The sequence below is a fragment of the Podarcis raffonei genome, chromosome 7 (assembly GCF_027172205.1).
Source record: "Podarcis raffonei isolate rPodRaf1 chromosome 7, rPodRaf1.pri, whole genome shotgun sequence".
Taxonomy (NCBI): Eukaryota; Metazoa; Chordata; class Lepidosauria; order Squamata; family Lacertidae; genus Podarcis; species Podarcis raffonei.
The window spans coordinates 31,214,962-31,242,779 of record NC_070608.1 but is presented as its reverse complement, the minus strand read 5'-3'; the positions used below and the strand labels follow the sequence as shown (position 1 = coordinate 31,242,779).

General features: G+C 38.1%; 1 protein-coding gene across 12 annotated transcripts in view; it reads left to right on the top strand.

Moving 5' to 3' along the window:
* ZFHX4 (zinc finger homeobox 4) overlaps nucleotides 1–27,818 on the top strand; it is a 178,252-nt gene that overhangs the window by 117,306 nt on the left and 33,128 nt on the right. The window lies entirely within an intron of this gene.

Below are 27,818 nucleotides of genomic sequence, written 5' to 3'. Positions count from 1 at the left end.
GCCAAAGCTGCTTCCCTTCTGAATCATGGACTTCTTCAATTAGAATTCCAATGGAAAGTACTGCAGCATTTTTCCTTCAACACTTATTTGAGCACCATTTAACTCTTCTTTTCAAGTAGCTTTTCTTGTGTAAATGGAGAAATCCTATTCCTTAACTACCGTTACAATGTTTTCTATTGAGGAACATTAAAAGATTCATGCCTCACATATTTTGTGGCAGGTTTTTTGAGCAGAGGCAAAAAGATAAATATCCTGTAGGTGTAACTTAATGAATCCTGCCTCGGTGAAGTAGGATAGACTATCTGGATCCTGTATACTAACATCCCTATTCGATTAGTGCACATCCATCAGCTACTGAAGTGCCACAAGCAGAAGTGAGCAGTGTGCCATTCCATAAGTGCATGTAGGGCAAGGAATAAATTCAGTAAAGCATACCCACTTATCCTCAAGCTGTACATATTTTTTCCACTGTGTATGTCAGTAACCAGGGCATACTAAATTTATACCAAATACTAGAGCATATGCTGGAACTACTTGTTTGGCTGAATACCAGTTCTTCTTTGTGCAGTATCACACATTCAGGTACATCGCCGGCCAGCTACACTGATTTGATAACCCCCCTTTTAAAGCAATGAGAAAGTTGCAAGGATGACCTCAATTATCGGTCAACTGAGGCAGCAAGGCTAGCTTCGAACAGGCAGAGCCTTCCCTCCTTAATTCTGTCAGGTGCTTTGGTGGTGCTTTTTCCAAAGAAGCTCCCAGGACAAGTAGCATGTTAAATAGACTCAGCAGTAATTATAAATAGACCACCGCCACACAGACACCCAAGAAATTATAATTATGTTAGATCTTCCACAGTTTCTACAGCAACTATTAGCAGAAAGTCTTCATGTAGCTCAGATACCCTCTGGGAGACATAAAGTTATTGTGTGACTTAAAGTTATTGTGTAATTCAACATTAGTCCTTTATGGGCTGCAGTCCCTATGGACCGCACTATCTAATTACATTGAAATACTTGCATTACTTCTCTGCCTTCTGATTGTTACATTTAATCATCCTTGTTCTTTTTTTAAATCACCCTTGTTCTTGACTCTTTGTGAAGTCTAAGGCTATTCCTTTGTGGATATGATCCAGTTTTCTGTACTAACATACAACCCACAACCTTAGATGTCAAGTCACATAAGGAAGTAGAGAGAGAGAGAGAGAGAGAGAGAGAGAAACAGTGGACTTCTGCCTCCTACCCCCTACATAAGGGAGCAGGATCTTGTGCAAGAGAATCATTGGCCTGCTTCTCATGTCGACATTTAGCCATAGTAAAAACATGTAATGGCTTATGAACATGCAGCACGATACTGAGAAGTTCCTACTCTGCTCCTCCTCCACTCCTGCTTCTTCACCATCAGGAAACAAACCACAGTTTGTTTTGCTGTAATGTCCAAATTTGGATTCTTCAAACAAACCACATGCCCATTGCAAAACTTTGATGCTGACCATGGATTGTTTCTTTCTTTAGAAAAAGTTTACAGACATCTATTTCTGTGATACAGTAGTATATAAATTTATATATATATAAAAATACAAATAAATAGATTTGATACTGCAGTGCCTAGTATTTACTCTGGCACATTCAGATTGCCCTGATTCCGCCCCTGCCCCTTCAAAAAAAGTCTTTTCTTATCTTTGAAGAAATTGTGATCAGACCTTTCATTAGATTGGTTTCGTAAAGGACATAAAGCAAGTGCAAAATAGAGAAATATGGTAATGAAGGATATGACATAAACCCCTCAGCAGCAACAGTTGCATTTCTTTTAAACCAAGAGCTAGAAGGAAGGCACAGAATACTGCTTGCACTGACAAATCTTTAGCTTGGTCACTATTTTCAAGTACACAAGGTCAGTGGATAGGAAATTAGTGGCTTATATGAAAGCATGATTGATGAGATGCTACAAATTCCTTATAGACCTACTGAACTTTTTTCAAAAGAGTATTTTAATAAATACAGGTGTGACTCACAACAAAATGTTGTAGTGTATGCCTACCCCATGATAGCTCAGCTGATAGAACATGAGTCTCAGTTGGGCAAAAGATTTCTGCATTTGCAGGGGGGAGGACCAAATAGCCCTTGTGGTCCCTTCCAATTCTACGATTCTATGATTCTATCAATCTATACTCCACACAAATGATTCTATCAATCTATACTCCACACAAGTCTTCTTACTCAAGCCATATATGGCCTGGAACAGGAGCTTTATAACGCTGTTAAGTCCAGGTCTCTCTGGGAAGCAGAGGATTGCAATTTGCAGGGGAGGGGGCACTCCCAACCATCACTTTCCTTGGCTGTTCTAAGCTAGGGGACGCTTATTGTTTTACAGCTTTTTATTGTTATACATTTTGTTTAAATACAGCAGAGTGGTGGCTATAGAGACAGAGAGCCCTACATTATTGCTGTACAGTATAGGGAACAAAAATGAAACAAAACATTTACAGTATAAAAAGTTTTGGGATTTCACCAGGCTGTTACAGGATGTGCACTGAATGGAACTGAAGTACTGTGTTCACTCCAAAACATTTGTAGGCACAAACTATGTCAAAAGTAGGATTGTGGATGACCGCCCCAATAATGTCATGAATGCAGGAGGGGCCCTGGGAAAGAGAAACTGGGTTTTCTTCCAATTTCCTGCCTCCGACATTCAATGTGAATCAACGTTCTCCTTCTCCGGACAATGAGATTAGTTATGGAAATTGTCCCATTTCACTTCGAAATTGATAAACATGTAATCTCCCAAGTTCATTATTAAAGGGAATGGTTTAGAAAAACTTTGTGTAAAGCACTAGGAAAATAAGATTTACAATACCTGCATAGCTTTACATATAAGCTACTGGAATAAGCTTAATTGAACTTTGTTACTGGGGGTGGGGGTGGGAGAATCTAAACAATTACACTTCATAATTGCCGTGTATCTGTTTGTTTGTTTAAACAAATGACTGCTGGATTAGGTGGTGCTAGAGTTTACTGAGAAATAGCAGATAGCACAGCTGTATTTGCACAGAGCGGTACCTGATTGCAACCTCCTGTAGTGTGAGCAGTGGTAAGTGAACTGTTTCTGTGTTGTTCACTCACTCTGTCAGATCGAAACTCAGCTCAATAGCATTAAACTAGCTCCCATTTGAAAGATTTGTCTTACAAAACCCTGAAAACTGCTCTGAACATGCATACATTGATTTTGTTGCCGGAATCTCCTGAGCTTTGAGGAAAAAGCAAGCTACGTGTGCAGGTGGGAGAGGGCTTACCTCCTCAGTATTTTAAAAAAAGGAAGAGAAGATTAAGATTTTCTATTCAGCTAAGGCCCAACTAATCAGTGGCATGTAAGAATATGACTGGTGTTAGTGTGGTTGTATTTTCTATAATGAAACAATAAGTTAAGCTGTAGTCCTATGTGTACTTTCTAGGAAAAGTGAACAGTAACCTAAAGTGAATTATATAGTGTGCCTTTATGTCAATTGGCAAGTGCACTAAACTTACCCATATGGATTTATATTACTTTCTCTATCAATGTACAGTAGTTAGAAATCTTCAAGATGATTTTATTTCTAGGCATTCATATATTATTTTCTGCTAGCTACATAAACACATATTTTAAGGTACTGCTAATCACTGTAGCAGGGACGTGGGTGGTGCTATGGGTTAAACCACAGAGCCTAGGACTTGCTGATCAGAAGGTTGGCGGTTCAAACCCCCTTGACGGGGTGAGCTCCCATTGCTCGGTCCCTGCTCCTGCCCACCTAGCAGTTCAAAAGCACGTCAAAGTGCAAGTAGATAAATAGGTACCGCTCCGGTGGAAAGGTAAACAGCGTTTCCGTGCGATGCTCTGGTTTGCCAGAAGTGGCTTAGTCATGCTGGCCACATGACCCGGAAGCTGTACGCCGGCTCCCTCAGCCAATAAAGCGAAATGAGCGCCACAACCCCAGAGTCGGTCATGACTCGACCTAATGTCAGGGGTCCCTTTACCTAATCACTGTAGCACGCACTGGTTCAAGGTGTGGGGCATATGTGATTTGAAGTTCCATTCCATTTAGTTCTAAATTAAAGTATCAGCACAATATGAGAGAAGGTGACTGATTTTCATAAACATTTGCATATTTGTGCAGTGTGAAAGACAGAACATATGAACTTGTCAGCTGCAGAATGTTCCTTGTTGTGTACTTGACATATATTTATGTTGCTAATATAATGCACTGTATCAGAATGATTGCAAATATTTTATATGTTGTAGTGTGAAAGGATTATAGCATGCTGCATATTTCAGCAGAGAGCACTAGAATGGACTGAGTATAGCACCTTGAATACAGAAACAATTGTATACCCTGTGGCACCACCTCCTGCAATTATTCATGTGTGTTTGTCACAATTTGGTTAAAGTGATGTGAAGATTCTCTGAAATGGTGGTACAGGAATGCCCTGGGCTTAAATGAACTACCTACACCACAAGATATCATAGAATGTTACACTTATATCTCAAATCAAGTCTTATCAGCAGTGACTTTGGTCTTTAGTAAGAAATACAATAAGAGAGCTGAAACAAAACTCCACAGAGACAGATCAAGCTTGATAAGGGAATTTCAGAAATTAGATAACATTTATTTCCATTATTTGTAAGGAATAACCTGTTTTGCCTCTTAGGCATACACTGGTTACATTCCCATTGTTTTCCCACTGCAGTTCATCCTCAATACAGATCTCCTGTCCTGTTTGAATTAAGTTATGAGGTCCCATTCCAGAAGTAAAAAAATCTGAAATCTGGAAAAAGCTACATCCAGAGTACATTTATGTCATTAAAATAGCTTTCTTCAAATTGCTGGGTTCCACAGTCCTCCTTCAGTCTGAATATAGATGTATGGAATAAATATGAAATACAATTTCCATAGATAAATTCTCAGGTGTCCAAGGTTATTTTACTTATACATCAAGGTGGAGGAATAATTCCTGAATCCTGCAGTGAAAAGGATAGACAAAGTTTTAGGATTGGCTACAGCCAACTTGGTGCGAGCAAATTCTTAACAGATTAAAGTGGAGTTGATATAAGAAGGTTTGTTTTTTTTTTAAAAAAAAGCAGATCAGTTCATAATCCCATATTAACTATTTGAGAATTTCAAAAATTGTCATAAATTTTATGAATCTTTTTATTGTCTTCAAAAATAGTTTTACATATTTTATAAGAACCATGTTTTAGGAACCATTTCCTATTGCAGCTCTAATGTACTCCCAGAGACATTGGCTGGTGTGGTTAAAGGCTGTACTAATGGAATTATTTTCTTTCCCTGTCAGTCTATAAAAATGCTTTTACCCTTTTGATGTTCACATAGTAGCCCTTTTCACAAAGTCACTTCCACAGATAGGCTAAATGCATGGAAGGGAAGAGGCAATACACCTGCTGGCCGTTACTCCAACATTGAACTTTGCTGACCCTGACCCCCACCTCCACCAGCAGTTAAACACTGTACTGAGCTCATCATCTGAAAAGGGGAACATCCAGCCTCAACCTCTATGCTAATGGTAACCATATTTGTGTGGAAGCTTACATACATAAAGTTGTTTGTGGAAAGCCTTCCGCCATTACAGATATTGCACTGAACGCATGGATGTCGGAGTGAAGGCTGGCCAGTCATACTGCGTTGGAACAGGACCAGCAGATGTAGTCCTGTTGGCTTTCTACACGTTCAGCCTATCCAATTTGTAGCTAGAAATTACGGTGCCTTGTGTGTTTCTGCAAACTAGTGAATCTGTTTATTTCATCATAAAGTGGGGAGGGAATTGAACAGAGATTGTTTAATCCATGCACTGGCCTGAAATTACACGGAGGACACTTCCCTTGTGACTGCTTTCCGCAGCATTCTGATAATATCCACTTGGAGGAGCCATGTGAGTATAGCAGAATCGTATGAGATGCATCATGCTAACGTGTGTGTGTGTGTAAAAAAAGACACATATTGTTATTTACATGTAATCCCACAGTGCTTGTGTGATTCCTCCATTTCTGTGCTTTTACAGCAGATGGAAAATAGCAACAGGAAAGTCATTCCCACGGTTCCCACCATGAAAAATGAATCTGCTTTTGTAAAATTTGCTCTGGAGACTGGGCTTCATCCAGTCCACAGTTGGTGCAGTGCCTGTGTGTAGATGGATACCAACAGGGCACTGCGGATACAGGGCACTATTCCTTCCCCACTTCCACTGCAGGATTCCTTCACCAAGTGAACATAAGAAGCTAGCTTATACTGATGCAGACAGTTGGTCCATCTAGCTAGTAATGTAGTCGTGCAAGTCAAATTCTATTTTAAAAGCTTGTTTTCCCTTTTCCAGGTTCACTCCATCTCAGCTGGCAGTAGTCCTGTTTCTGAATGGAGTTTGGAATAGGGGCAACTTGTGCCAGCTTCCTTTACTTAGGAATGCTCTGTAAGACATTAATAATAATTAAGTAAAAGGTATTGCTTAGAGTTTGTACATATGCACAGAAACAAACAGAACTCTGTTAATTTCAGTTGCCCGTCTGTTAATAGACAATAATGCAGAATAATAGGCTCCACAAGGAAAAAATGATTACTCTGTGAAAACTAAGAAAAGTAAAAGCATTCATTTGTTTCAAAAATGTATGTTTTATTGGTTAGACCAACCAATGCATATGTACTTCTGTTTAGAAAAACATGTACAAACATGGTTTAAAACATTTTCTTCTCTTAGTACTTTAAACCATGATTTTAGTGACCTTAATCTCCTGAATTTCAACCAATCCACCAATCTAGAACTAAACATTTAGGACAATTTAAACTGAAGTGGCCATAAAAAGAACACAGGGTGCTTGCTTGAGAAAGTGTAAGTGCACGTAAATCCCATTGATATTTAATAGGATTTACGTACAGAGCTAAATGCTTAAATCCTGTTAATTCTGATAGGATTAAGGCAGATTTATTTATTTATTTATTGCTCCCAAAACAAATGTTGTGTATTTAAAGGTGCAATAAAATAAGCCTGATTTTTGTTTTGTTTTGCATTTAGATATATTTTCTGTAGGGTCAGCACCAAATTGACTGTTATTTTTTTTCTTCCCCCCCCCAACTATATAACTACATAATAAAAACAAATGAACTTTAAAAGTTATGATGTTTTTACCTAATTATACTGTTTCGTTTTACTGCCTCACAGAAAATATATAGGTAATAACCAGGTCAAGCTAAAATACTATTGATTCATTTTACAGACATTTTTAGGCTATGAGAAAAAGAGAACACACACGAAAGAATACAACACAGTCATGCCTAGGAAAACAAGGCCAGCTAAAGTCATCCTCAGTTAACCCTGCCCCACATCAAATAATACTGTGTTGCTGCACAGGGAAGCTTTTCTCAGTGTACAGCAATCTATTAATTTTGCTGTTGCCTTCCTTTGTCTCTAAACAGAATATTGTAAAGCAAAAGGCAATATGAACAAAAGTTCACCTCCTAAAGCTAGTAAAGGAATGTCTTATTTAAATCATCATTTTTGTTTAGTTTTGTTGCCTTCTGTTTAAATATTGAAAGGCAAAAACAACATATTGTCATCACATTACAGACTAAATGTAATAAAAACACATCCCATATACATATGACTGATACTGTATGTTTACATTATATGTTTAACTTACAGTGCAACCCTGGACATATCTACTCAGAAATAAGTTCCATTGAGTTCAATGGGATTAACTCCCGGATAAATATTACAGGATTGCAACCTCAGTATGCAAAATATCCAGAAAATGTAGTATTCTTGCTCCAATAGCATTGATATTCTGTGCATGAATGAGAAATATATAATCTTCTGTTTTCTTCTTGTACATTTGAAGAAAAAAAGTGCCAAATTTTGCCAAATCCTTTGAAATGTGTTTATATCATAATGCACAATAATAGTATGCTTGCTTTTTCAACCAAACTGGAAACTAAGGATGATCTGATGCCTGTTTGCTCAGAAGTCCCATTGTATTCAATAAGGCTCCCTAGTAAGAGTATTGAATCCTAAGGTTGCAGACCTTCACCTGAGACCAAGTCCCACCGAACATGATTTACTACCAAGTAAATGGATGTAAGATTGTACTGCACACCTCTCTTTAAAATATTTACACACACATAAGCATGACACAACACATACTGTATCTATTTGACCTCCCCCAACCTGCATGCATTACATTTGTGTATTTGAACACTCTAAAACACAAAATTCTAGTACCATCCTTAAAAATACCTTTGATATATATTTAATGAAAGACACTGAATGTTAGTTAACAGCAACAGCAAGCAAAGACTGCATTCATTTTACATTCATGTTACATACACACAATGTATTTTTTCACTTTAGTAAGCATAGTTTTGTCAGGGTATGTTTCTGGGAGAAGTCTTCCTGCTTTTATTTTAAGAGAATTAAAAATCAAAAAATACCTTACCTTTTAGTATATCTGTAAATGCTCTTGGTTTTCTGTGTTTTCCATGTACCGTACATTCCTTCATCTTGCACTACTATACACTGAGAAGAACTAGTAAGCGAGTTAAAGCCCAATGACGCTAACGAATCCCAGCGCAAATGACTGAATCAATAGAAAACCAGCCACTGCTGTTTAAGTGTATCGATAAATGTACCTTTATTTTCTCTTGAATGGATAAGTGTCGCAGTTAAGAGTCCTATAGATCTCTTAATTGAAAGTTAATTTTAAATCAATAAGGAGTCATTTAAATATTGATCAACTCTTTCTACACGAATTGTTAGCTGATTTTTTTTTGCAACAACTTTGTTTAAATGCAATCAATAGCCCACAATCAGTGCATTCCATAAAAAAATTGACAGATGTTCCCAAAATGCCTGCTAGGCATAAAGTTATCTGTTTACATATGCAATACAGGCATTTAAGGCCTCTTTCAGGAGTATACAGGTAGGCTTATCCTTAGAGAAAAATGTTCATAAATGTCAGATACTGGTATTCATAGGGACTTTTACTTCGATTTAAATAAAGTTGGGATTAAAAGGAAGTTGTTTCATTGGCTAGGATCCAGTGAACTACACAAGTAGTTTCATGTGTCCAAGCGTTGAATGGCTGTTTTCTGAGCCCCAACTTTTGAAATTTCAAGGACTTTCAAAGGCAGTTTGTGGAATGGCATAGGAATCTGCAATATATAAGACACTAAACCCTCTGGCGTGTCTAAAGTAGCCCTTTGGATCCTAGCAAGTGCATAAAACTATAATACCATACTATAATACAAATAATAACAGCAACAACAAGTACACATCGTTCATTTTAAATGTTCAAAGCTTTTAACATGCATTCCTTACAGCAGACCTTTTAGATAAGTTAGCATTATTATCTCCATATTGCAGATGTGGGACTGAAGCTGAGAGACTAATGGCTTGCCTAAGGCTACCTAGTGTGTTCATGGCTGAGGTAATATTTGAACTGGTGACTTCTCAGCTCACAATCTTAAAATTGTATTTAGATGGAGAAAATGCATATGCATAATTATTTGACATTGATTCTAAACTGATTTCCATAATATAATTGATTGATAAAAGAGAATTATCTGTAAGCAATTATGATGTTTTGGGGTTAGCATATTCTTTCATGTTTTATCTTATTATTTAGATATTGCACCTTTCTTCCTTAACCTTAAATATCCATAATTTCTCCTCTTTCAATTTGTTATGAAGGCATTTTGCTAAGAGGATACAAATTTCATTTCTTGATATTGTTCTTGATTAGCTTAAGAAAACTGCTATACATAATTTTGTGCATACCTAAAAATAAGGGCTCTCTTGCTTTGCTTTCCATAGTATCTTTGTGATTCAGCATCATGCTAAAATGGATACTATTAATATAATATTGCTGCACATTAGAACTTGTCATTAAATAGGCCATGTAGATTGTGTGAACAGGCAACGACCAACTAACATGTGTCTGAAAGACATGCATGTGTACATGGTGCCGAACCCAGAAGTGACCAGAAATGTCACAAAACATGTCACTAAAAGGATGGAAGGGGGGGCAGAGTGGGGGGTATGCGGGGACCAGGAACAGAACCCCTGTATGAAATAGGGTTGACTGTATTGGTGTTCTATTTTTGTTTATTTGTAGAAATGTTTGTAATTAAATCTGTAATTAAAGTAAATTGAATCTAGAGTAAAATCACTACATTCTTAGAGGTAACACAATCTATTTTTAGAAATTGAAAGCGATCCAGAAATAGAACAGGAAATATTTCCATTGAAATATGGTGGGTACAACTAATTGTAGCAAATTATTACCAACAGCGTTTCAGTGTATGCTTTTATATTTGATAGTGTATGTTTGTAAATCACCTTGAGATGCATGTAGAATGTGATTGATTGATTGATTAATAAATACTATTTATTATTATTTATAATAGTGATAGAACTGGTAACTTAAAATGTGGTAAAGCAAAATATTTTGGTTGTCTTGCACTTGACTAATAGATGACCACAGGCAATTATTTTGCTTCAGCATCTATTAAGATACCAGTACTACCAGTATACCTTGCAATGTATAACCCTCCAAAAATAATATCCCCCTGCAGGATGCTCATTGTAAGCTGTTAAGGCAGGGGTAGAGAACCTTTGTCTCTAAAGATGTTGCTGGACTCGCAACTCCCATAGGCTCTAGCCAGCACAGCGAATGCTCAAGGATGATGGGAGTTGTAGTTCAACAGCATCTGGAGGATCACAGGTTCTCCACACCTGTGTTAGGTACGTTCACGATCCAATTTTCTTTCTTCCCCTAGCCTTCCATTTCCCTTTATTTCTGAAGTGATGCATACACAGGGAGTACCCCAGGAAGCTACTTCCTTGGGTCAACCTGTTTCACTTCAATCACTTGAGTTTGCTATTGCAGTGATCCTGTTCAGGGTTCCAGCCAGCCAGCCAGCCATGCCCTCTTCTATGATATTCCACCCATTACTCTCCCCACACTTTCCCATTCCCCACCAGCCAGCCAGCATTAGGTGCTCATTAAGAATACCCAACCCTTATTAGTCTGTTGGCGGAGGGTTCCAAAGATTTCTTCCAATATAGGGACTATCTCAAGCCTTTAGTTGTGGTGTTCCAGTCCAGCCTTGTAGTTTTAAAGCAAACACCTCCATGTACACATGGAGTTTCTATGTGCAGCTTTTAATAACACTGAAGGGCTTAAGGAAGAATCCACAGTGCTTTATATTTGCAGAAAAACATTTTCTTTTTATGAGAGATTAAGAAAATGTACATAGTTTCTAGCCCTGCATTCTAGACTCGAAGGCAGTACAGTTTTTCTATTAATACAAAAACATTTCAGTATTCTGCGACTCTTGACATTGTTAATCCTGTTACTGTCCTCTTAATGCAACATTTCTCAGTCTTTTTTATTCCATTTTGTGCCTTTGAATAGCTGCGTTAAAAGCAAAGATTAAAAAGAAATGGGGAGATATCATTAGTTCATATGCATACAGGTTCAGCTTGTGGAGACGGTGCTTCTAGGATTGGCTTCAAGTTGTGTGACTGATAGATCTTATTTGTCTGATAGAGTTGACCAGGTGAAATAGAGCTACAGCTGGTTACTTCATTAGGTCCTCTCATTGATTGAACCCTGCTGAAGTGATGCAGCAGGCTCCTGAGATAACTGCTGGTAATAGAACAAAATGAATTCTTATCACAGAGATTGGAAAGGCCATTAACCCTGGCCTCCAATGCTTTTCAGAGGTCACAGACAGGAAGCCAAGCGGTGACTGGGAAAACTGTTTTCTGTCTAACTACAGGTCACATTAGAAGGGGTGTGTGTGACTTTTTTTTACCCTTCAGCATTTGTGCAGATGAAATGTGATGTTGGTGTTAATAATAAGCTGTAAATATTAGAAGGAAAAGAAAAACAGTGAAAATGCAGGGATTTTTTGTCAATAAATCCTCAATAAAAGGCCATTGTTACTGCCCGTTTTGCGTCACATATATGAAAGGAGAAAGTGCAAAGTTTTTCATATAAAAAAGAAAACAGAACATGTTTGGCATAGTTTTATATTAAATGCCTTTTCATCCGAGATGAAGGTTATAATTGCTTGCCTCTTCACTTGCTTTTGCCAGCAAGTTCATCTGTGAATTAGTGCAGGACCTGTTTGCCTTTCACCTGGTTGAGAAGGGTATATATCTAAGTAACAGACCTATAATTTACATTTAATGCAACCTTTCAATTGACCAAGAGCCCACAACCTAAGCCCCCATCTCACAGCTGTGGACTTTCCCACATTTGTCAAGTCAATGCCATTCTGGGATAAGCTAGAAGAAATCATCCATTTAAAGGCAGTACTGCACATGACATTTTTTTCTAACCCTGAAGACAAATTTTCTTAATGGTGTGTGTGTGTGTGTGAGAGAGAGAGTTTTATTATTGCAAGTTTGGGGAGAAACAATATGGACCCTGCTCCATAAAATGCAATTGATTTCTCACCTTCTTTACTGATATATAGAAATATATTAGCGAGGTTGTTTATATGCCATACTTTAAAAGAAATGTTCTACATGAGAATATTCCAAATTCTAAAGTATTAGTGATAATTAAACTTCTATTTTTTTTTTTAAAAAAAATACTATTATTATGCTAAGTGATAAGGAGGAATAAAGGCCAGTGAAGGCATGCAACCTCCCTCAAATCTCTACCATTGAAGATCCTGGTCAGTTCAACCACCATACAGTCACTGCCCACATGCTTTCAACTTCAGACCCTTACTTGGATCTCCACATGTCTATTGGTGCTACTGAACAATGAATTGGGGAACAGTGAATTGATGCTTATGAACAATGGGGTACCATCCAAACCCATGAATGTAAATTAAAATTTTGCTAGTAACCACAACTGGATGTGAATTGCATCCTTTGTAAAGAAGGATCAAACCATTGCAGGAAATTCTGCTATATAATCTGTCTCTTTCCAGTCTCTCATTTCTTACAGCAGGGGGTGGGGAATAGGATCTGGCTGGCAGGTTGGATCCTGGCCTTGTCTACCCCCTCAGGCCATTTTGACAGGTGGACAGTGTTGCCCATCTGTCAGTCACAATGGTGTCAGATGACCTGTAGGTAAAACACTTCTCTTGCAGGCGAAGCTCTGCACATGAAGGTGATTTGAATTCAAGCTGGGGATGCAAAGGAAACAATAACTAACAAGTATACTTCCTTAAGCACCATTCAAATTAATGCCTTTGCATTTATGAAGAATATCACAGATAAAACATAGTCATGTAATTTGTGTATTGCAGTAGGAATACAGGAGAAAGAACTCCATGATTATGTCAGTTGTGTAATCAAGGACTAGTTTCTGCCATTTCCAGAAAGATCTCTTATGAATCCTTGATAAGCTCCTTCTAACTCCTAGCCCCCAAACAGGTTTAGCTTTGACAAGCTACATTTAAGAAATACTGTATTTTCTTTTAGGGTTAAGTTATTTGACCATGGTAGCTGTAGCTGTGAACTAAATAATTTTATACTGGCTGATTTCACAACCCTAAATTGTTCATTTCTTTCTTTATTTCATTTAGGGAGTTTAAGTAACAATAACTTGAGCCATATATTCAGTTTTCATAAAGAATTCAGTGAAATAGCATTATAGGTATAAGGTGGCTAAGCTAATGCATTTTTCTATCTGACATAATTCACCATTTGGGGAATATAAGTTGTGGTGTTTTTTATTATTTGGCTGCATTCCACATAAACTGATTACTACAGGACCTTGTAAGGCTATATTTGCTGACAGACCCTTATTGTTAGGATTTGTTTAAGTAAAAAGGACCTAAAATATTGTAAGAACAATTGAGAAGCAGATAATGCTTTAAGCACAACTCTCAAATCAGAAACCTTCATAGTCATATGGTACTTAGATAGCTGAGTCACATGGTGTTCCTACTAAGTTCTGTTAAATCAAGTCTGATTTTAGTCCTATAAAATCAGGGGGATCAAACCATTTCTATTTTGCTGGATTGAATTTGTGCCTACTCAGTAAAGATGAGCTTTCCATATTATCAGCTTTCATTTTAAGAACTTTATTTACCTTTGTGTTTGTGTGTCTGTAATAGCCTAAGTCTTTCCCCCACAGAATACTGAGATAAAAGTTTAAGGAAACCACATTTGAACTGTTAACTTTATGTGATATTGGGAAAGGTCTGCTGGATTAAATAGTATGCTCATGGAGGAAATTTTAAGTGTAGATGATATACATTTAATACATAGTACACTTATGTAAGAATACATTGTTCAGCACCCACCCACACACCATGACTGGGCATATATATGCATTTTAAATTAGATTTAATAAATAAATGGCAGGACTCTGCTTCTGTGTTTGTTGCAAGGTAACTAGCCATTGAAGCAATTGTGAGCCATCCACACTTAAATGGGCCGTTTTGCCCTTTCTGCAGGACAGTTCGTGTATAACTTCTTGGAGCTGCAAACTTAACAGAGCTCTGTACTTTGTATCAAATTAGTATACACGTTTAGGATCACACTTCTAACCTTGGAGTTCTTTGCAATACAGTAACATTCTTGTGTTATACTTCAAAGAAAACTGTGTGTGTTGTTTGAACAAATTAATCACTTTTCATGAGTAAGCCGTATGTTGCGCATCTGACAAAATATACTTCAAATTATAGGGAAGCTGTGTACATACACCATACATTTAAAGCACATTCTCCCTCCTCCCCACCTTCCAAAAAATAATCGTAAGAACTGTAAAGAGTCCCTCAATGAGCACCCTTAACAAACTCCAGGATTCTTGGAGGGAGGGCTTTAAATATATGGTGCATGCATAGTCTGAGTTACTTTTTTTCTGAATCGACTTGTGGATAGTTTTTATTTGTTTGGCAACTGCATCTTCATAGTTATTACAGTCATGATTCTTTTGTCTTTTTTCTTCCATAATATTTGAAGTGTAAATAATATATATGCATTGAATCAGTCCTGCTTTTAATTTAGTGTTTTGTTGGAGTGCTAGGATTTGTTTATTACTTTTTGTAACTATAATCTACTTTTTCTTTAATTTAGTTATTTGCAATTTATTGATGTATGTCTTGGAGAGCCAGTGTGGTGTAGTGGTTAAGAGCGGTAGATTCGTAATCTGGGGAACCGGGTTCGCGTCTCCGCTCCTCCACATGCAGCTGCTGGGTGACCTTGGGCTAGTCACACTTCTTTGAAGTCTCTCAGCCCCACTCACCTCACAGAGTGTTTGTTGTGGGGGAGGAAGGGAAAGGAGAATGTTAGCCGCTTTGAGACTCCTTCGGGTAGTGATAAAGCGGGATATCAAATCCAAACTCTTCTTCTTCTTCTTCTTCTTGACATTGCAGGAGTAATAGTATGATGGGCCTTCTTCAAATTTACTGAAATGAGAGATTACAGAACTCAAACATCCTGAAGTTCATATTTGGTAGCATTCTTCCATGTTATCCATTGAAGTTATTTATTTTCCTTGTAGCTAGTTAAAGAAACATCACATTGATTATTTGCTTATAGACAAAATATTCCACACTAACAAAAAATAATCTTGGATTGGTTTGTGTGTTTGTCTTTGACAGATCTGGTATAATTGTTATCTGATAAAATCCCCAAAGAAACCTTTTTCATATACCTTTATTATATTTCTTCTGGCGTACGTTTCCCAAAGGATGCAATGAGAAATGGATTCCCTTCTCTGCATACCATCAAGTTCACAGTCTGTTATATAGAAAGCAGTGTTAGCTTCCTTACCTGATGAATACACAGGTGTGTTTTGAAAAAGACAGGGATGCTTTCTTAGGGAAGTGCACTAGGAGAGGTTGATCTGCTATTCACAGACACACGTGGCTGGGCAAACAGCAAATACAGCCTAATAGTTGTTCAGGAGCAAGGCTGCAGGTATTCTGTTGTCAATAGCCAGGAGAAAACGTGTTACATTGGACAAGCTTGAACAGTTTATGAAGGAAGATTCACACTTGCTCAGTTGTAATGCCTGCAAGAGGCATGGTTCAAGTATCCCGAGGCAGCACAAAATTGCTGTATCGTCTGGCTTTGGCCTAGGTCCAACTAAGGGATAGGCATTTTTAAAGCGCCGTTTTGAGGTCCCAACTCTTTCCTTGCTTCAGGCTAGGACTACAGCCTGCAGGGTACCCTGAAGGGATCTGGTTTGAAAAGTGTCTTGCTTCATCTACCACTCTAGGTCCTCAGAAGACAAGGCAACCTAAACTTTAAAGCTTAACGTGTAGTGTTGCCATTTGAGGCACCTTAGACGTATACTTATTTTCTTAGCTCAAAGTGTAAGTAATGTGATAGTGATCTGACACAGTTCTGCCTGTGTGTGTGTGTGTGTGTGTGTGTGTGTGTGTATACACAGACACACACACACACACACACACACACGTTCTGACACCAAAGAAGGCTCTAATGAAGATATTTGACAGCTTAAAAAGCATGCACTCATATTTTGGGTACAAGCAAGATTGCTAAAATTTTAGTCATAAAATATTTAGCAACCAGTAAAGCATTTCTGTGCCATTGCTTTTCAAATCAAATCTGTACTGATTTTCCCCTAATTTGTATGCTATTTTTAAACTGTTTGCTTCACTCATAATTCTGCCTTTCAAGTGAAATTGTGAGGCAGAAAAGCAGCTAAAGTAGTTCCCCATTTTTAAGTATATAAGCAGGATTTTGCTAGATCAGACCAAAGCCCAGAATTTTTTCTCGAGTGTCAGGTTCCCTTGGTCCTGCATTCCATCTCCATCTCACCCCAAGAAAACGGCAAGGCATGTCAAGCAAGGCATGACAGGGATAGCTATGCTTCTATTGGATATGTACCATCACAGCAACTCTATAATCATAGAATTGTAGAGTTGGAAGGGACCATGAGGGTCATCTAGTCCAACCCCTGCAATGGGGGAATCTTTTGTCCAACGTGGGGCCTGAACCCACAACCCTGATATCAAGAGTGTCATGCTCTACCGACTGACCTATATCCCCTGTGTAAATAAATTCTGCTTTGTTCATTGTTTTGTTTTTCCTTTACCTAAAGTTAATTTTATTGGACAAGTCCAGATTTTAGTATTTTGACACAAAACGTATTGTCTCTCTTCTGTTCATGTTATTCAAAATTGTGTAACCATCTGTCTCATTTCTCTCAGTAGCGTTTTTTTCTGAACTAAAAATGACTGAAGTTTCTGAATGAGCCTTAAAGGTGTTCTACCACCAACACCCAATAAATTCAGATGATATTTTCCTTCAAGGTTTTGTACCGAAGACTGATAAAAGTAATTTATTTAGCTCCCCATCCCCAATTTCTCTGACTTCATTTAGCCATTCTTATTTACCTTTTTGTCTAATGGTCTCACAATTTATGCTTCTACACAGAAATTTATTCTTCAGATTACACCTTTGCTTGGCTTATTTTAAATTTGTATTTGGTTTACCAGACCTTGTGCTTTTCCTTGTTTTCTTCATTTGGGTAAAGATAGGCTGAAATCCATAGTGTGTAACACAAAAGTTTTTCTAAACTAGCCCATCATGCTACCTGAGCAACACTGTGCTGTGCACTAAAATGGAAGCCCTGGAACAAAATTTCAAAACACAACCCTATACATTTTCTGCACAAACAGGGAGTTAGATTGGAGGACCTTTGAGGTACCTTTCAAATGTATGATTTTGTGTAGCCAATTTGGTTCAGATGTGAAGCTGAAATGCATATTAAACTTTTAACAACTTAAAACGTTCAGCTGTAGGTGATACAGGAAAAGATATTACAGGTAAATATATATTTTCGCACTAGTTCTGGTTTTCAGCATTTTTTCTTGTGTTGATTTAATAAAGATTAGCTCTTAATTGGATGATATTTTGCTGTAATATTTTATTGATGTCAAGGGTTGGCAGTGGTAAGCAAATTAACACGTATAATGCGCTAAAAATCCTTTGTCTTCTTTCAGTCTACAAGTGACAGCATTGAACCATTTGATGTCTTGTAATTCAGTGTTTTCATATTGCAGTGTCTCTTTGAAGTTCCTTTGCTCTGGGATGGCCACCCTGAGGTCACTTACAGATTGCTCTGGGTGGCTGAAATGTTTTCCCATTGGCATTTTTAATTTTGAAATTTCTGGTGTCAGATTTGCGTTCATTTAATCTTTTGAGTATAAACTAGTCTTTTTCTGCTGTGTAGAACACAGAGGGATATTGCTAGCAGATGATGGTATACCTCACATTGTGGAAGATGAGGTGAATTAACCCCTGATGTTGTGGATGACATTTCTATGTAATTACAGTGTTTTAGGTAAACTGCTTAGAAACTTTTGTTGATCAAGTGATAGATAGATAGATCCTGTTGCCAGAATAGACATAGGAACAGCGTCTGCCACAAGGACAGGCCTGTTTCCATATTTCTGTTGTATGGCCTGTTGTGAATGGTGTGTAGCTGTTTCAGATTGGAAGGCTGTTTGTAGCAAGTACATGCCTACTCCACAAGACATGTGTGAGAGAAGTGTAATTGTCTAGGCTGGGCAATAGTAAATTATTAAATTGTAAATCTGTTTCCAAGGACCATCATATTTTGGTTACAGTGCCATGTGTAAGAAGAGCAGCATGAAAGTTAAGCTCCACATTACAGGGTGAGAGAGGCAAATGAAAGACGCTTAAAATGTGTGTACAGATATTTTAAGACAAATGGATGTTACATCTTCTTCACTTAGTTGCACTTTGTCAGTTTAACATTTTAGAAGTCAAACATGTTCATTGCCCATATGGAGTGGAATTCATTTCCTGTCGTTGTTTATCCATCCGCTATTAATCACTTTCTCCCTCTCTTCCCTGGCATAGACTCATTACTTTTCAGTGCTTACTTGCCCATCTTAATTTAGTTGTTTATATTCTCAGACCATCTTGCCCCAGATTGCTGACTGGAGCAAGATGGTGTGAGCTTATTAACTCCAATCTTGATGGAACTCCACCAACTACTGATTAGTGTCCAGGCTCAGTTCAAAGTTTTTAGCCATAAGGCCTTACATGGCTCAAGACCCCAGTACCTCCAGAACAGCTTCTCCTCGTATGACCCAACTCAGACACATCATTCATTATCGGAGACTTTTCTCCATGTGTCCTCTCCAAGGGAGGTGCAGAGTAGGCGACATGAGAACAGGCCTTTCCAGTAGTGGCTCTCCACTTACAGAATGCACTCCCCAGAGCAGCATACCTGGTGCTGTCTGTTTTTATGTGCCAGGCAAAAACATTTAATTTATCTTGGGCTTTGGTCCTTAATTTGGAGGGTAACTGGTTATCACTGTGGACTTTTAAATGAGGTGGGTAGGACTTGTTCCTGTTAGATGCATATATTTAGATGTGCAGTTTAGGTCTTATTGTATTCTTGCTTTTATACTTGGTTTCATGTTTCCTGTTATTTCTATTTTTATTCTATAAATGGTTTTAAGGCAGTTCAGTGTTAAAAGTAACGGCAACATTTAAGGAAGAGAGGGCATATATTAGCCATCACCAGCTTGCAACCCAATAAGCCAAACCCCGGGCAACAGACGTATATGACCCCCAGGAGTTCCGTGTAACCCGCCCAGGGGGTCTGTGATACCATTCACATAACAAAAACTACCATAGATATATCAGAATTTTCAGAAGTAGGGGTCCATAGCTTGGCTTTTGAAAAACAGAGGTCCACAGTACTTAGCTAATTGGGAACAACTGTTTTAATGGATTGCTTATTTAGTAACCTACCAAGCTCTGGAAACAAAGTATTACTTATCTGTTATTGTCAGCAAACTGAATAAGGTGGTGAAAGTAATATATGGGTTGCATAGTTCCTCAGGCAAGAACAAGGGAAAGAGTAACTTGTCTGGCCTGAAGGTTTACAGAGGACCTGTTGTTCATCATTTGAAAAACAAATTGTAGAACTGCAGTAATCAACATTTAAAACTATAATAATCAAAATTCAGTTTGATTTTTATATGATTTTTATACGTTTTTGTTACTATTAGACCAATAAAATAAAGTAGAATGAAATCATAGAATCATAGAACTGTAGAGTTGGAAGGGATCCTGAGGATCATCTAGTCCAGCCCCCTGCAATGCAGGGATATGCAGCTGTCCCATGCAGGGATTCGAACCTGCAACCTTGGTGTTATCAGCACCACACTGTAACCAACTGAGCTAAATGATTAGTTTTTTGACTCACTGAGTGGATAGAGGCTTACATGTTGAGCAAACCAGCACATTTACAATTGTACATTATGTGATCTTGAATACTGTTGTAGTTGCTTGATGGGCAGCATGAAACAGAAGAATATCTTCCTGAATCCATAGGCCTTAGTAGATGGAGTGGAAATGGGGATCTTCTGTTGTGTTGTTCCTTTTAGTTGTTTTTTTGAAACTACTGAGCTCATTATGTTACATTTTATTTATTTTATTTTATGAGTTAAATTTATATACCATTCTTCATCCATCGATTCATAGAAATCAGATATGGGGAAAAGTGATGGAATTTTCTGTACAATAAGGGTAGGTTGAATTAAAAAGAATGAGGATGAAGAACAGGTGGGGATGGTTAGAACAGGAGTAATCTGTTAGGACTGTTACACAACAGAGTAGGGATTCTTTAAGAAAGGGGTTTGCTTCTCATGTTGTGCAGATGTTGAGCAATAAAAAAAATGAGGCTATAATAGCCAGCTGTCAAAATCTGCTGCTTTCATTTCAGAAAAAGAAGCTTTGGAATTTCTCAGTTTTAGTTAGTTTGGCTGCCTGACCCTTTTACTGTCAAATTGGCTAAAGACTGCTTAATTCTTTAAAAAAAGTGATTCAGGGGTCTAATTGTTTCCACAATCTTTTTTATTGTCACCCTTGCTTCCCAAACAAGCGTAAAAATGGGCTTGATTCTGCTTCTTGCTCAACCTGATTAGAGCAAAAGACTCATAGGGAAAGGCAAGAAAGGCCTCCCTGGTACCAATTTAAAAGCTCTTCTCAGGTTTGATTGGGTGAGGGAATCTGTATTCCCCCTATCCAGTTGAGTTGGTGATAAGTGTGTGAAATATTCCTGCGTCCTGTAACTACTATTAGCAGGAGGGCAGGAATATTGCTTCTTGATAATAGTGGTAGCTGGGTGATCCAGTTTTGGGCTAATGAGCAGATTTTGCTCACTTCACTTTGTTGCCCTCAACAATAGCTCTTTAATTTCTCCATAGTACTAAGTTGCAACCATTCACTTATGTGTAAAATATAAAATAAATGTTTGCACCATTGGTTGGGAACTAAATCGGTCCATTGAGCTCCTAGGACCTGAAATTAAAAGCATGGTTTGTCACCTCTTGTGTCTAATATTCCAGATCAATTACTGAGCACGTTCACAGAGTTCTGTATGTGCTATCACCCCCAGCACAAATATCTTCACTGCTATAAAGATACTACGCCTGGGAGGCTAATATAACATGATCTTTAATCATGTATTGCTGGGATATTTAAACATTGTGATGGGATGTGGGGCTTCGGCTTTTAAAAACTTCAGTTTAGAGATTCTTAAAAGTATTTCCAGAGAAGTAGATGTGTTAGTCTGTGGCAGCCAAAACAGTATTGTGGCACCTTAAAGATGAGAGCATGTTTTTAATGGCATAAACTTTCATAGATTAGAGCCTGCTTCATCAGATAAGTGAAGTGTTGTTCTAAGTGGCACACAACTGTTGGTGACCATTTATTATTAAATTTATATGTTGAGGATGGCAAACAGCAAGTGATAAAACAATAACATCTTAAAACATCTTTTAAACAATTCTAATACAGGTGAAGACTGGGCAATGGGTGGGTGTAAGAGAGATTGTCAAAAATGAGATCAGAGGGAATGGATCTTCAAAAAGTTTAGCTCCTTCATGTGGGGATTTAATCAGAATATTGGGTTTTATCACACTACAGGATGTTTGTTTGCTATCACCTACACTTCTTCATGAATCGGCACCTCTCCCCCTCTCTCGTGTGTGTGTACACACACACACCTGCGCCTTACAATATCAGAAGCTGCCATATATCTGGAGAACTGTACTCTAGTAAATAAACGCTTAGGTCATAATAGGTTTGGCATAAGCTGCAAGGCACCTTGTGGTTAAAATAATTTGAGGATGTTATTCTAGGATACAATCCAGTCTTTCAATATGCAACCAGGTGTTTTAATCTCAAGGACCTTTCCTAATGATGTTGTTGGCTCAAGACAATCTCTTCCTTTCTTCTTTTAGCCCTTGCATCTGTAGTAATATTCATTAAATAATTGACACTAATTTACTGTCCAGTTTTTCTTATTAAGAAAGTCTTTTTTCAGTAAGAGCTGGTGTAGCGAGCCTGGAAGTCCCTGATTTGTATCTCACCTTGGCCATTCTCATTGTGGCCATAGACATCCCACTATTATTATTATTACTTTATCCTCAGCCTATCCAATGGCAACATGGGGGCAATAGTACTGATTACTATCTAGAGTTGTTGTAAACATTATTGAGGTAAAATATAGGAAGAGCTTTGAACACTGAAGGACTTCTAAATCAACACATTTAATTTTTTATTTTTTTAATGATATTTATTAAAGATTTTTTAAAATTATAAAAAAGAAAAAAAGACAAAACAGAAAAAGAAAGAAAAAATACATCCATCATTCTCAAATTTTCAACTTTCATTACCTTCTTTCCTTGACCTCCTCCTCCTCCCCTTTCTTGTATCCTGGTTAATAATTATCGCAGCAAATCCTTTCCATAGTTCATAATATTGTGTCCTTACATTACCTTAATCTATTTTCATCTTATCTTACAGCAAACCTTAAAACTTAAATCTTATTTTTACCAACTTCTCATAACCATATCATTAACCTAATTCTTTAAACATTTTTACTAGAACCAAGTAATTCCATTTCAACATTTTTCTAACATTAATCAATTATTTTAAAACAGTCCTAATGATAAAAGAAAAAAAGTAAAACAATCCAATCTTCATCCAGCGTCCCTTCCTCCTCGTCCCGGATTTTGTCAGTCCTTTTTGTCCCATTAATCTAGCGCATTAACCTGGTATCCTTACATCCGAGGCCCTCAAGTCTCTTCCATGTCCCTTCCGCAACTCTTCTTCATATTTTCCTTTCACTCGTGGGAACTCCAGCTTAGTAATGTTTTTGACCCTTTTCAGCAGATCAGCCCCATTTCCATAGTCCAGACTAAACTCCATGTGATATTTAAACACCTGTTTCAGATTCCCTCCAAAATTAAGAGCCCCCACAGCTCCACACATCTGACGGCCCATTGCCAGACTCAGAAAGTCCAAACATCCCTGCATGGGAGGGTCAATCCAACCCCCCCATTTCCAAACCAGTCCAAACTTTATCTTTCCAAATCTGTAAACCAACACATTTAATATTGTAGGCCATTACAGATATCACAAGGGTGTACTATCCCACTTAGTGGTGTTAGGAGGATCCATCTGTGCCCATATATTCCAGACCCTATGAAATGTCTGAAGAGTAGGCACAGAAGCTTACCCCACAGGGCGATGAACAGCCAGTGCCCCCCAGATGACACCCTACCCATGGAGGCTACACAGTGACAGTGATGGAGCTGCATTAAAGCAAAGAAGTGGTGTTGCAGCCCCTTTTCTGTTGACCAGGGCCTCCGTTTTGCAAGGCTTACTCAGAGGAAACAGGTAGGCACTGAGTAATGACTCAGATCAGGGCCCTGCTGATCCAGAAGCAGCAGAAGCAGCCAGCTCCACTATAAAATCCTTTAGTTGCTACCTGAGCATCTCTGGAACAACAGGTCCTTGGGGAAGATTCTTTGCCAATCATTGCAACTCAGTTCCTGCCATCCAAGTTCTGCTGGGCAGCTTCCCTGCAGGTTCAGGCTTCCTGGCCAAATCTCTGCTCTTGCCACCTTGATTGTGTAGAATAGTTCTCCATCTGGTCTATGTTTACTGCCATTTGTATCCTTCCCCACCACTTGTGGTGGCAGAAATGGGCAGGTATCTTTAACACAGGGTCCTTTGTAACTTGGAAATATAGTATTACATGGAAAGAACTTGTTGTTGTTGTTTAGTCGTTTAGTCGTGTCCGACTCTTCGTGACCCCATTGACCAGAGCACGCCAGAGTCCATGGGACTCTCAAGAGTTTCCTCCAGCCCCTTCATGGATCACTGCCTTGCCATGGTGAAGGGGCTTGAATAACTCAGAGAAGCTATGAGCTATTCCGTGCAGGGCCACCCAAGATGGACAGGTCATAGTGGAGAGTTTTGACCAAACGTGATCCACCTGGAGCAGGAACCGTCAAGCCACTCCAGTATCCCTGCCAAGAAAACTCCATGGGCAAAGACAACAGGCATATAAAAGTTATGACGCTGGAAAGAACTGGTCTCTGAAATATGCATTTACTATGTATTAATTGTGTAAACATAATTAATAAGGACATGTATATTTCAGTTGGTAATTTTTGTTTTGCCCAGTTTTAATGATAAGCATTCCTAACTGTGCAGCTTTTAATACTGTGCGTACTTCAAAACAGGTTTCAGGGGGGAAAAGGCTGACAGTGGTTAAACTTGGACTTGACTTCAAAGGCATTTTAGTATTTAGATAAAACAAAACCAGGTGAGAATAAAATATCATGTTGCAATGGTGAGTGTTATGTTAGCTATTGAAATATGACTGAATTCCATGTTCTACTTATTTTCAAAGCTTACATATGTAAGCGTATATAGGTAGAACTCTTGTAAATTTAAAACAGACCACAAGGACTTGCTCATATCTAAACACACTCATAGATCTTTTAGTAGCTATAGTGGTGTGAACTCATACATGCACACTTCCCCCAGATATCTCTGTTGATTAAAATACAACATTACGATCGAACAATATGCTTTGAAGCAATAAGTACAAGTTGTTGAAGTGCTGATGCTATGAACTGTCTGATGTTACTTTTTGTTTTGGAAATTCCTTAAGAATTATAGGAATTAGTCTATATTTTTACTTCTCAGCATCTTAATATGCTTGCATGTGTGACTGCTACGTTTTTCTGCAGTTCATTAAAGACATTTGCAACAGCGTAACACTGCAAGAAATCAGCAGCCCTTTGCCGCTTTTTTGAAGACAGTAAAAGCAGCTCCACTGTCATTTCTGTCTCTGAAATAGGTTTCCGAAAGGAAAGCCAGACATATTTCTGATATGAATGCCAAATATTTTTCTTAATGTGTCTGCCATTGAAAAGCCAAGACAACCAATTTAAATAGTGCATAATAATGATATTAATTTTTATGGTGTGTATAAGTTACATTTGATTAGTTTTTTGCATGATTAAAATTTGCAAAGCTTTTATGGCCCCCGGGAGCCTACCTGTAATAAACAGCTCTCACCTTCGAAACCATAAAACAGGCTTGCAGTACTTGAACATTAGATCTAATTGCCTTGCTACATCAAAGGAAGTACCAGAGGACTGAGAAAAATCACAGAAGGGAGGAGGGGTAGAGGGCAGTTTCACCTCCAAAGGTTATGTGTTTGTGGCTTGGTGGAGCCCTGTAAAGTTATGGCCTAAAAACTGCTGTTTGCGATTAAGTTGATGGAGGAAAGTCTACCCCACAATCTCTCCCTGCTGCTGACACAGAGTCTTTGTTCACATTTAGATTTCTCAAACTGTTGCCAGGGTCAGGCAGAGGTCAGACACCATGATGATGTATAGGAGAACATGTCTGGGAATTTCTCTCATACTTAAAACACATACCAGAAAAAGAGCACCCTGCAAAAATTGTCTGATGAGACCCAGATGATGATACTTTGGCTATTCTTTTAGTACCTTCATGATTTTCTCTTTGCCCATCTCCCTCTCTCCCTCTCTCTCTGTTTTATTAATGATTACCATGACAGCCTTTACAATTTTATGCCCCCTCAAGATAAGGACACTCAGTATCACTCTGACACTTCATTTTCCTGCCCAAAGGGAATGGACTGGTAAATCTAGGAGGAGGAGAAAATAACGTCCATTCCAGAGCTCGAGTCAAAATGAAAGTGCCAGAGGCTGTATTAGCCCATAGGTTCTGACTAGATGCATGGTGTGAGTGTGTGTGTCGGTGTACTTGGCATTAATACAACCCAATCTAGTCACGATCACAGGCTTACAGCATCCCAAACTGTGCTCCCCCATCACCCTTAACAAACATAGTCTTGCTTCCTACTGTGACCAGGGAGCCTAACAGTGTTTGATTAGTAATACCACTGAGAGAGGGAAAGAAGAAGAAGAAAGCATGCTAAGGCAGTGAGAATTGTTTATTCCATTTGTGCTGGTCATTCTGCATCAATATTTTTTTTTAAAAAAATGAGGATTGCCTCCGCCCTTTCAAATACAGTTGAATGAAGTAGTCATTGATATCTAATTTGCTAGCATTTCTTTGTATACACAAACAAAATCAATGCAAAACATTCAGATCCTTTTAAAATTAAAAGTTGTAGTAAACATTTTTTTAAAAAAATGAAATGTGTTTTTTTAATAGTTCGGCATTGCTGATTCCAATTGTTTACCCGTGCATGCAGCTCCACTGCAGAGTTGGCAAGTAAGGCACTAAGTAGCAATTTTTCTGTGCTCAGCTGCTCCATATGACAGAGGATATTTCATTCTGCTGTCAGAATGTTATTAATAAAACATGGGGTGCGGAAGGGGCCACGATTTCCCCTTTCAATCACTATAGCATTTACAATGAAAATTTTATGCAGTGTGTAATTTTCAGTTAATGCTTGACACTTAAAATGTCGGTAGCTGCATTTTGTACGGTTCCTGAAGGGTTAATTGTATCATGTTCCCTGCGTAAAAGCTCTGCTTATCAAAAGTGAATAGAGGAGTGTATGCAAATGTATGTCTGTGACCTTTTGCCTTTCCAGGGTTAATTTATATGGTCATTAAAGATTTTATGAAATTGAGCAGCCTGGTGTTTTGAATCCCATTTTACCTTCCCCTCCTAATTTGTATAATTCCTACCTGAACTGCGAAATATGACTTTCTTTCTTTTTTGTTTGTATTGCAATGAAAACAGCATGCTGTGCTGTAGGGAGTTGCAAGTCTGGTTATCTGGTATTACTCAGATTTCTAAAATTCATTAAAATGTGACATCAGCACAGTCAGAGACAAATGATCACAAGATGAAAAGGAACAGTAGGCCTTTCACGGATTAGTGCTACATGGCCCCAGCATAGAAGCTAACTGCATAAACAGATTAATCCACTAGTAACAGCATAGCTAAGATTTACAGAATAATTAAATTGGGTTGAGTTACTGTGAAGATTTTCATGTAATCTAGCTGGTGTGAACATGTAAGTGAGGTGTGGGTATTGCTGCTTCCTTAGAAGCAATATACCAAGTTGTGTCATTTACCTTGAATAGCTCCTCCTGGAGATGAAAACGGAGAGTTCTCAATGTTTAGATCCAACACAGCACTTACATATTGCAATTAGCAGGGTGTACAGATTCTAATAGGATTTATTTTAATTTTGAAAGCTTTTCTTTGCTTTCAGATATATTGCTGCATGTGCCTTCTTTGTTCAGACCCGACTTGTGTTTACGTTTATGTTTGTATTGAGACAAATCACTTACAGCCAGTGAATAGCAAATATGAAACATCTGATTTGTCACACTGGCTAGCGCTGTGTGTTCTGATAAAGAAATGTTTGCAATTTCTGGACTGAATCTGAAATTTTGCAAATGATTAATCATTAATACTGGATCTCTTTTAAGGTGCTATTCTTTTCACTTATTCCTTTCTGAGATAAATATATACATTTAG